This window comes from Puntigrus tetrazona, chromosome 4 (assembly GCF_018831695.1).
Source record: "Puntigrus tetrazona isolate hp1 chromosome 4, ASM1883169v1, whole genome shotgun sequence".
Classification (NCBI taxonomy): Eukaryota; Metazoa; Chordata; class Actinopteri; order Cypriniformes; family Cyprinidae; genus Puntigrus; species Puntigrus tetrazona.
The window spans coordinates 26,331,995-26,342,272 of NC_056702.1; the positions used below are offsets into that span (position 1 = coordinate 26,331,995).

The window sequence follows — 10,278 nt, forward strand, 5'->3', positions numbered from 1 at the left end:
AATTTTATGTACTGTAATGTAACAGACAACCATTAGCAATGGTTAATTGTTTTCCATGCCTCTCTGTAACATTTATGACTATGGTCACAACGATCATCACTGAGCACTCACACAGAAGCACATGGAAACGGTTGAATGTAAATTGATAGAAGTTGTTTGTTGATCCCTAATATATTTGCACATAGACAGATCTGCTGATAGATCTGACTTTCAAATACTATCATGTGCTGCTTTCTGAGAGATCAGTGAAGAACATGAAGCAATGGTCATTGTGGCCAATCACAGTCATATCTGTTAAACGCATGTATATGATGGCCAATCAAGAGTGTTTAAGAATTGGCTCAACTGCGCTCATTTTCTGTACTGACTGGTACAAAAGTCTGTACTATCAACAACACTATCTTCACATTAGTTTATTGACTGGTCTGACTGAGTAGCTGGACACATTTGATTGGTTTCTCTCCAGACTCTTGTGCTGTAATGAAAATTTAGGTTATAGCCATTATGCTTATTGTACTATATATATATATATATATATATATATATATATATATATATATATATATATATATATATATATATATATATATATATATATATATGCACAAGTCTGAGAGTAATCTTTTCAAAAGTGAAAAAACACAGACAACAAAATTAATAAATGGATAAACATTTTGGGTAAAATATTATTTAGGTTACTAGTCATTTATCATAAGTATGTGAAAGGGAAACATTGAAAATGGTTCATGACATTCATAGAGTTTTCCTCCCTGTTGAGACTATTTCACTCAAACGGCTCTTTACCAGGAAGGATCAACTCAAGGCGAAATAAAACACAAGACAAGTTTTTGGATTTTAAAGCTTGCAAGGATTGCGCTGTCGATTGCAAGCGGGAGAGAAGCAGGTTTCTCCTTAACCTCCCTTTTGCCTCCCCTGCTTTGCCTCCTTCCCTGCTTTTCCTCCGAAGCTCAGGTTGCAAGTTGCTTTATTTATAGAGGAAAGGACAAGATACAGTAAATGAAAACAATTGGCCACATTTCTTGTGCGTCAGAATCTTCACTCCTTCAGATTCTTCCGGTGGCCCTATCAGTATTATACGGAGGCCATGTTATGACCAAGAATCAAACTGAAACTAAAAGAGCCACAGGTGCATAACTGTCAACATTCAACTCTAACATTCCGTTCTCACCAAGCGGACAAAGCCTGGCACCCGATGGATACTGAAACTGAAGGATCAAAGTTGCATAATGTCAATACATAACCCTAACACTCCCCTACCAATGACAGGAGTTTATTGCAGCTGGACAGGGAATCCCGAGCACCCCCTGTATTCTGGTCATGGGTTTGTATTTTGTATATTATTATTTGTTTGCTATTGACAACAAATAAATCCTTAATTTCATTTGTTAAATGTGGATTTTAAAGGTTAAATTACATACAGATGACTTAAAACAAACAAAGAAAAAAAGTCATACTTAGTTTAAGTAGCCTTTTATATTTTTTATTTTAAATATCTGTTTGCTATTTGTTTAAGGTGATGGACGATTTAAGATTTCTGTGGATCAGGAAATTATCAACGACCACATCCTCTCTCCCATTGTGGCCCTAAGCTACACATTCTCTTTGTTTTATGTTTTGAATATCAAATACCCGAAAGAGATGGCACTTTCTCTCGAATTTATTCAGAGGTAAGCCATGCATGCAATGTTGAGAATAGAGAAAGGGTAACAAACTTAGCACCTGGAGGGCTGCAGCGCCTGCAGAGTTTTATTCAACCCTGCTTCAGCATACATGCCATGTTGTTTTCAAATAGGCCTGAAGGACTTGATTGGTTGGATCAGTGAGCTCCGGCCCTTCAGGAGCTGAGTTTGACACCCCAGTTATAGCGTATGCTGTTGTATTGTGAAAGATATTGAATCTTGCTCCAGGGTTAAATCTTAATCATTAAGCATGGCATTGTCATGTTTCACCCAAAAGTTAGATGTTTGTCATTCATGTTGTTCTAATCCAGTACTGCAAAAGATATTTTGATGGTGTGTTTTGATATTTGAAAGTGTCTTTCCTTTGCATGCAACTGTTTGGTTACACACATTCTTCAATATACATTTTCAAGAGAAGAACAAAACTTTTTTTTTTTTTATGTCCTCACAATGCAAAAAGCATTCAAAACACCTACAGAGAGCATGAAGTCTAGTGCACTGTTTTTGCTCTTTCGACAACAAAATTCCAAACCCAGCCACAGCACTGTTTTTCTGTTCTGAATGAATCAGCCGTTTAATCACTTGCAGCGGTAATACTGCATACATGCACTATTGTCTTTTGCTGTTCAAAGAAGGAAAGAAAACGCGTATACAAGTAATTTGTGCATGAGATTTTTTTAAAAAAACCTGCACAATTTTTTTTACATTTTTTAGTTGGTTTTGTCTTTTTTCTTTCTTTTTTTCTTTTTTTTGCTTGGTTTTTTACTTATGGAGCTTAACTTTTTGGCAGTACTACAATAATATTCAACACACAAGTGCTGTTACAATGCAAGCATTTTCTGCAATGACGATACACATTGTTCTTTCTGCAGTTAACTTTTGTTTTGTGTGTGTATGCGTGCATGTGACGATCTGCAGTCCTGTGTTTTGTTTTCCTGTTTTTGTGGCTTAAGTTTTTGAAGGTACCACACTAATATTGTACACACACTGTTTTAATGTTGCTTACTTGCTTGTAGGAATGTTATTTGAATGTTGGTGTTTTTAAAATTATTGTATTGCAGTTTGGTGCATGTATTGTCATATGTAACACAAAAGCTATTGATTACATTTAATGTTTATGTCACCAAGCCAGCAGAGGGAGCTCTTACCTCTGGGTGATCTGCGATCACTCCCTCTGCTGCTACTTCCTGTTAGAACACTATAAATGCTGTAGCAGGCCCCTCACCTGCAGGTTGCATTGTTCGCCTGTATTATTGTTAGATTGTTTCCCGAGTTTCCTTAGTCTTAGATTCCTTGGTTTTGACCCTGCCTGTCTTCTGTTGTTCTGATTGTTTGCTGCCTGACCTGACCTTTGCCTGTTTTTGGATTTTGTTATTGCCTTGCCTCTGATACTCCTGTTTGCCCTGATTGACGCCTGCCTGCTTTGACCATGCCTTTGTTTAATAAGAGTTTCTTCTCGACCAGTAGATGGGCTCAGCAGTCTCCACATCCTGTTTCTGTAGATAAGACATTTTGCACAGCACATACACATAATATTAAGTAGAAAAACTCAGAGCCTTTATGAGGCCTGGGCACAGTGCTTCTGTTGAGTAAAACCTGTAAAACATAACTCCTTTAAAACATAAATCCCACAATTCCCACAAATCTCTTTGAAAGAGATCACAACCTTTGCTCCACTTCTTCCTCACAGTGAATCACCTGGCATAGGTCAAATTCCCATAGGCCATCTTTTCCTTTTTCCTTACCAGAGTTAGTTTTGCTCCTCCCCACCCCTATGACATTTCTTTTGTGTCTGCCTTGAGTCCCTCCCTCTCTTGTTCCATTCCACAGTATCAACGTTATTATTACAACAATTCCCACCCCCCAACATATGACCACCTTGTTAATATTATCCCTCATAATTTAGCCCCAGAATTATTATCTGAACGTCACTGTTGCTCCAATACAATGTGTGATTGGAATGTGTTCTGGGATTTCTAGTAAATCCCCTTGCCTTAATAATACTTTAAAATTCTTATGTTTCAGTTGTGGTAGTTGGAGGCTGATTTCCTCAGTGTCTTGTTGTTTGTCTCCCTTCTCGGGTTGGCCTGTTGCTGTTTCCCCGTCTCCCGTCTCTTCTCCCTCTCTCTGACCTTCGCGAATATCAGCTCGAACTGTTGTCAGAGGCCTGCTAGGGGCAGAACAGAAACAGCAAGCAGACAGGTGAAACTATGTGTTACCTTTTCCAGCCAACTGTACGCAGTGTGAGGTTCGCGCAGTTATTTTCATGGGCTCTGACCACCTGGGGGCAGACCATTTTCGTTTCATTTGTTTCAGCCTCACCCACTGCTCGTCAGGTCCTCTTTTCATGTCCAATTCCTGTTGCTCTATTTCAGGCCAAAACTTCTGTGGGGAAAATGTGTTAATAACAGCTCTTACTTTTTGATGGTAGGCCTTACGTGTATCAGTGTACCCATCCCCAGGCATTGGGGCCCAGGGGCCAGGAAATTGGCGTCCAGTGGATAATTCAAAAGGAGTAAATCCAGTGGTTCTGTTTATTGAACATCTCACAGACATTAAGGCTATTGGTAATGCTTCTACCCAATTCAGAGAAGTGCTTGTACAGATTTTGGCTATTTTGTTTTTTAGGGTCTGGTTCAGTCGTTCAACTTTACCTTGGCTTTGAGGATGGTAGACTGCTCCATATGAGTGCTTCAATCCTAGAGCTGACTCTACTTGGTTCAAATGCTTATTTTTAAAGTGTGTACCATTGTCTGACCTTATGACTTTGGGGAACCCATGTGTAGGTATGTAGTGATTGATGAGGCATTTTATCACTGACATTGCATCCTCCTGGCACATGAGTAAGCTTCTGGGCCATCCGGTGAAACTATCCACCATGACCAGTAAGTATCTCTTTTTGTGGACAGGATTTATCATGTCTGTGAAGTCAATCACAGTCATGTACCCAGGGCCTCTATCCGTGGGGAAGTGGCCAGGCAACGGATGTGTGGTGGGCTTGACATTATATTCACTGCAGGTCTGACATTCAGCAATAGTGTTACTGATCATGTGTGGTAGAAATGGATGCCACCACCCCTTTAACCTTTTGGTCATATCTTTTGAATTACTATGTGCTGGCGAGTGGGCCTCTGCTATCACTGAGACAGCTACTCTAGCTGGCAACACAGGGCTTCCTTCTGGACCTCTCCTCAGTCCCGAGGCTGTTTTTGTTCCCCCTTTTTGTAACCAGGTAGTTTGTTCTTCTGGGGAGGATGCAGCTTGCTCTCTAATTATGAACTCTTCTGTTAAGGCTGGGTCTAAATTCAACACCTCATCTTGTGCTCTGACCATCATCTGTAATGGCATGTAGCCAGCTGCCTGCTTTGCTGCTTTGTCTGAGGCTGCATTTCCTACAGATACAAAATCTGTGCCATTAGTGTGTGCTGAGCACTTTACTATGGCCACCTCCTTTGGTAGTAATATAGCTTCTAGCAGTTGAGAGTTGGCTTCCCTGTTGATGTCACAAATCCCACTTTGGCCCTCCCTTGCAGCTCAACTGTAGCTGCCCCTACTGCATAGGCAGAATCTGAATATATGTTCACCCTTTTACCACTTCCCTTTTGCAATGCTGATGTTAAAGCTAATAATTCAGCTCTTTGAGCTGATGGTTTAGTTGACAACTTCTGTTGGACTGTTACTGTCAGGTCATCTCCCTCCCCTACACTGGACACCACTGCATACCCAGCAGAAAGAGTACCCTGATCATTTCTGAAACAACATCCATCACAAAACAAGGTCACGTCTGGTGATGACAGTGGCCTGCTACTCATACCCTCCCTGATCTTGCTGTCTTTTTCTACCCACCCTTTCCTCACACATGTGGGGCTCTCCATCCACCACTAATTCTGCCATATTTATGCCCTTGTGTTCATGTACAATGTTTGGTGCAGTCAATATTTTGATCAATTTGTTTTGCCTTTGTGCAGAGAATGTGAACGAGGAGGAGGTAATGAATGCTACCAGTGAGTGGTTTGATAGAATTATCAATTTGGTGTCCCATTACCACATGATTGGTTTTTTCAACACTCATCGTTGTTGAAATTGTTTCTGGTAGAGCACACCACTCACAGTTTTGCTGTGGTTGTCACATCTAAATGGAAAGGTTGGCCATAGTCTGGGGTTTGTAGAGCAACAGCCTTTGCCATGTCCCCTTTTAGGGTAATGAAGGCCTGTTCAGCCTCTGTTGTCCAATTCAATTCACCCTTACTGTTTTTCATTCCAATTTCCTTCACTAAAGCTCTCAGAAAAGCTGTTCTTTCAGTGTAATTCACAATATACTGTCTGCTGTAACCTATTAGGCCCAGAAAAGACAACATATCTTTTGGGTTTTGGGTGGTTTAGTATGGCTTGTTTGGTGTCATTTGTCATAGAGGTTCCCTGCCGACCCACTAATCGTCCTAGAAAAGTGACCTCTGGCCTGCAGACTTGCAACTTTTGTTTGCTTGCCTTCAACCCTACCTTAGCCAGAAGTGACAGCACCCTCTCTGTGTCTGTCAGACAGGTGGCAGCAGATGTAGATGCAATGAGCAAATCATCCACATATTGAACCACAATTGTGTTGGTATCGACTGTCAGATTGTCCAGCAGCTTTCTTAGCTCTTGGTTGAAAATGCCAGGGCTGAAAATGAAGCCTTGTGGTAATCTGGTTTAAGTGTACTTCCGGCCGTTGTATGTGAAGGCAAACACGTCCCTACTCTGCTCTGCTAAAGGTATACAGAAAAATGCATTTGCCAGATCTATACAGAAGAAGTGGGTGTGTTCTGGGGTCAATCTGGTTAACATGGTGTAAGGATTTGGAGTGGGCAGTGGTGTTGTCAGAACACTCTCATTTATTTTTCTCAGGTCATGGACCGTTCTATATTTCCCTGTGGAGTGTTTAATGACAGGCAGTACTGGGGTGTTCCACTCAGAGGTGGTCTCACACAGCACTCCCTTGTTCAATATACTCTGAATGGTGGGGCAATACCAGTCATGGCCTCACAATTATTTCTATACTGTTTCTCCTTTACCACTGTTGTTTTGTCTATTTCAAAAGACACTGGCTGAATATCACAATAACCCACATCCTCACTTCCTGTTGACCATAACTTTTCTGTCAGGTTGGCTAGCATCTCTTCTGCTCCTGGCCCATCCATTACAGCAGTAGTCTTTTCTCTGTTTGACCTTAACTTCTCGTAGCTGCCCTCACATATTTCCTCTATGTGTAGTCTGTGACCTCCTGTCATGTGGGATCTTTCCCAACCCTGTCTCTCATCTTCCCAATCTGCTGCCTGTTTTAGTCTTTTTACCATGGGACCTAAGGCCTTGGCTCCATGGTGTTTACTGATCATTAAGGAGATGTGTGGTACAGAGACAGTTTTCATTTCAAACCAGTCATATTGTTCCTCACTTAACCTTACTTCCACTGCTACCCCTTCCTTTCCAATGTCGATGACTGAGCCTTTCAGGTTGGTATGTCTTTGATCTACATATTGGCTAAACTCTGTTGCATAAACCTCATCATTGCTTTTGTCATAGTATAGAGTACAGTGTAATGGGTCAGAAACTGGCAGGAAGTGTCTCAACAGGTCTGGTCTCTGGTTTATCAGCTGCCTTAAGTTGGTTTGTTCTGGATGCAGCACTCTGACCCAATAAATGTCCACCCCACTCTTCCTGCTGTAGTTAATACCCATTGACCAGCTGCAGGTACTAGACCACCCTTAATGGAGCAGTTTTGTGTTTTTCCATTTGGAAAAGTTAAAATGATGCCCTCTGGGCTACACAGAATTTTCACCCCAATTTTACTAACAGGTCTCGTCCCGAGGAGAGCAGAGGGCACACTGGCAGAGCATAGGAAAGGGTGCATGACCTTTTGACCTGCTACTTCTACAGACAGAGGTTTGGCCAGGCTACAATTTCCCCAGAGAACCCTTTGACTTCCTGTACTTCACAGGAGAGTGCGTCCTTTCTCAACCATTCCAGCCTGATGGTAGAGAAGGAGGCCCCAGTGTCCACTAAGGCCTGTACTTGGCTGTCTATTGACCAGTACAGTTAGGTAGGGCTCAGCCTCAGCCCCCTTATTGGTTCTCTGTGGGTCTTGTCAATAATCCGCCTGGTCTGCCTGGCCCCAGACTGGGCTTTGTCTGGGCACCTGTTGGTTGGTAGACCACGGGACGTTTCTGGGGACACCTCTTCCTCTTCCCCGAGGCCCTCCTCTAACAGGAGCCCGTCCCGTGCAGGAGGTTGTTCCCCTCTATTCAGTCTCTTTTCCAGTGATCACCTGCTTCCGCACAGATAACACCCCTGCTCTCTCCTGGTCTCCCGTAATACCCCTATAATTTTGGTTTTGCCACCCATGTCCAGAAGGTGGCCAGTCTGGCAGCGGGTCATATGGATAATCACGTGGGCCCTGAGGCTGATAGTTTGCTGCCCCTTGTGACACTTCCTGTCCCTTCATCCCCTGATTCATTACAGGCATTTGCAGAGCTCCTCTCTCTAGGCTTTTTCTTTTCTTTTTATCCCTTTCTTGTTTTTCCATGGCGCTGTCTACATAGTAAATGAAATACCTGGCCCATGTCTCGCCACTACCCCCACACATTTCTGGACTGTTTTCTACTTGTTGTTTTGCTTTTTCGGGAACTCCCTTTACTACTGCCTGCCTGTAAAACTCTTTACAGATGTCACTGCAATCTGGGTGCTGCCCTGTCCTTTCTTCCCATTCATCTTCTGTCCTATGCAGATATGCCTAAGCAGATTCTTCTGCTCCTATCTTAAATTTGATAGATTGATAAGTAATTTTTGGTGTTGGATAGAGGTTTGTAAGAGCCCTGCTTATTTGGGTAATTACTTTGGACAGTGGTTTCTCATTGGCCATGTCTTCTATTCTAGCTTCATCCTCTAGCGTAGTCATCTGGGTTCTGGTAAGCAGATGTCCCATTAGGGCCCTAAAGACCATGGGTTAATGTGGTGAGTTTATTTAACCATTTCATTCCTCCCTTAGTTAGATCTGGCAATTTCTGCAGTACTGCATTCATGTCTGCATTTCCCCATGATCTATACTCTGGATTCTGGTGTCCTCCTATCCTGTACAGTGGATACTGGGTTGGGTATGTTGTTCTAACCCCCATGTCTTTCTTTAACTTTAAGGCTTGTAATAAGGTGGTTCCTGAGGCACCTCCTTCTCCTTTGTGGGGGCTGGTAGCTGTACCAGCCCTGGGTGGGGCCTGTGCCGCCTGTTTAGAACCCCAGTCTATGTCCAGCTCATATCCAGTGATTGTTACACTATCCTTTTCTTCACCATTTAGACATTTACATTTACATTTAGTCATTTTGCAGACGCTTTTATCCAAAGCGACTTACAATTGAGAGTACAACAGCGATTAATTTTTCAGAGACAAACAGACAGAGTAAGTGCTTATATCACCCAGTCACAGGGAGTGTTCAAATTAGTACATGCCAGAAGGGAAGGAATAAACAAGGGGGAGGATAAGTGAGACAGAGACAGTGAGAGGTCAGGTATTGCTGAAAGATGTGAGCTTTCAGCAGTTTCTTAAAGATTGACAGAGATCCAGCATTCCGGATATGTATGCGGGATGATCGTTCCACCAGCCAGGAACAGAGAACGAGAAAGTTCTGGAGAGTGATTTCGAGCCTCTTTGAGATGGTACCACGAGGCGTCGCTCGCTAGCAGATCTCAGACTTCTAGAGGGTGTGTAGATTTGTAATAGTGAGTGGAAGTAGACCGGTGCCGAGTCTGTGGTTGTTCTACATGCAAGCATCAGTGCCTTGAACTTGATGCGAGCTGCAATCGTTAGCCAATGTAAGGAGATAAAGAGAGGTGTAACATGGGTTCTCTTGGGCTCATTGAATACCAGCCGTGCTGCTGCATTCTGAATCATTTGTAGAGGTCTTATTGTGTTTGATGGAAGTCCAGCCAGAAGAGCATTGCAGTAGTCCAGTCTAGAAATTACAAGGGCCTGGACAAGTAGCTGAGCAGCTTGCTCTGTTAGAAAGGGCCTGATCTTTCTGATGTTGTGTAATGCAAACCTGCAGGATCGAGCAGTCTTTGCAATGTGATCTTTGAAGGTTAGTTGGTCGTCGAGGATTACACCAAGATTTCTGACTGAGGTTGATGGGGTAATTGACGAAGAACCTAGCTGGATGGTGAAGTCATGCTGTGTAGTCGGAGTGGCAGGGAATACAAGCAGCTCAGTCTTTGTCAGGTTGAGCTGTAGGTGGTACTCTTGCATCCATGCCGAGATGTCCGCCAGGCAACCCGAGATCCGAGTAGCTACCGTTGGATCGTCTGGATGAAAAGAGAGGTAGAGCTGTGTGTCATCGGCGTAGCAGTGGTAGGAGAAGCCGTGAGCCTGTATGATGGGGCCTAGTGATGTAGTGTAAATGGAGAAGAGGAGGGGTCCAAGAACCGATCCCTGAGGAACCCCAGTGACCAGTTGATGTGCTGTGGATACTTCTCCTCCCCAGGCCACCCTAAAAAACCTACCAGTGAGATAGGATTTGAACCAACGAAGTGGGATCCCAGAGATGCCCAGTGATG

The 10,278-nt window shown here is 43.0% G+C and overlaps 1 pseudogene; it reads right to left on the reverse strand.

The window, feature by feature from the left end:
* Window positions 1-3,617: 3,617 nt before the first annotated feature.
* On the reverse strand, window positions 3,618-8,776 carry LOC122342361 (annotated as a pseudogene).
* Between the last annotated feature and the right edge of the window lie 1,502 nt (window positions 8,777-10,278).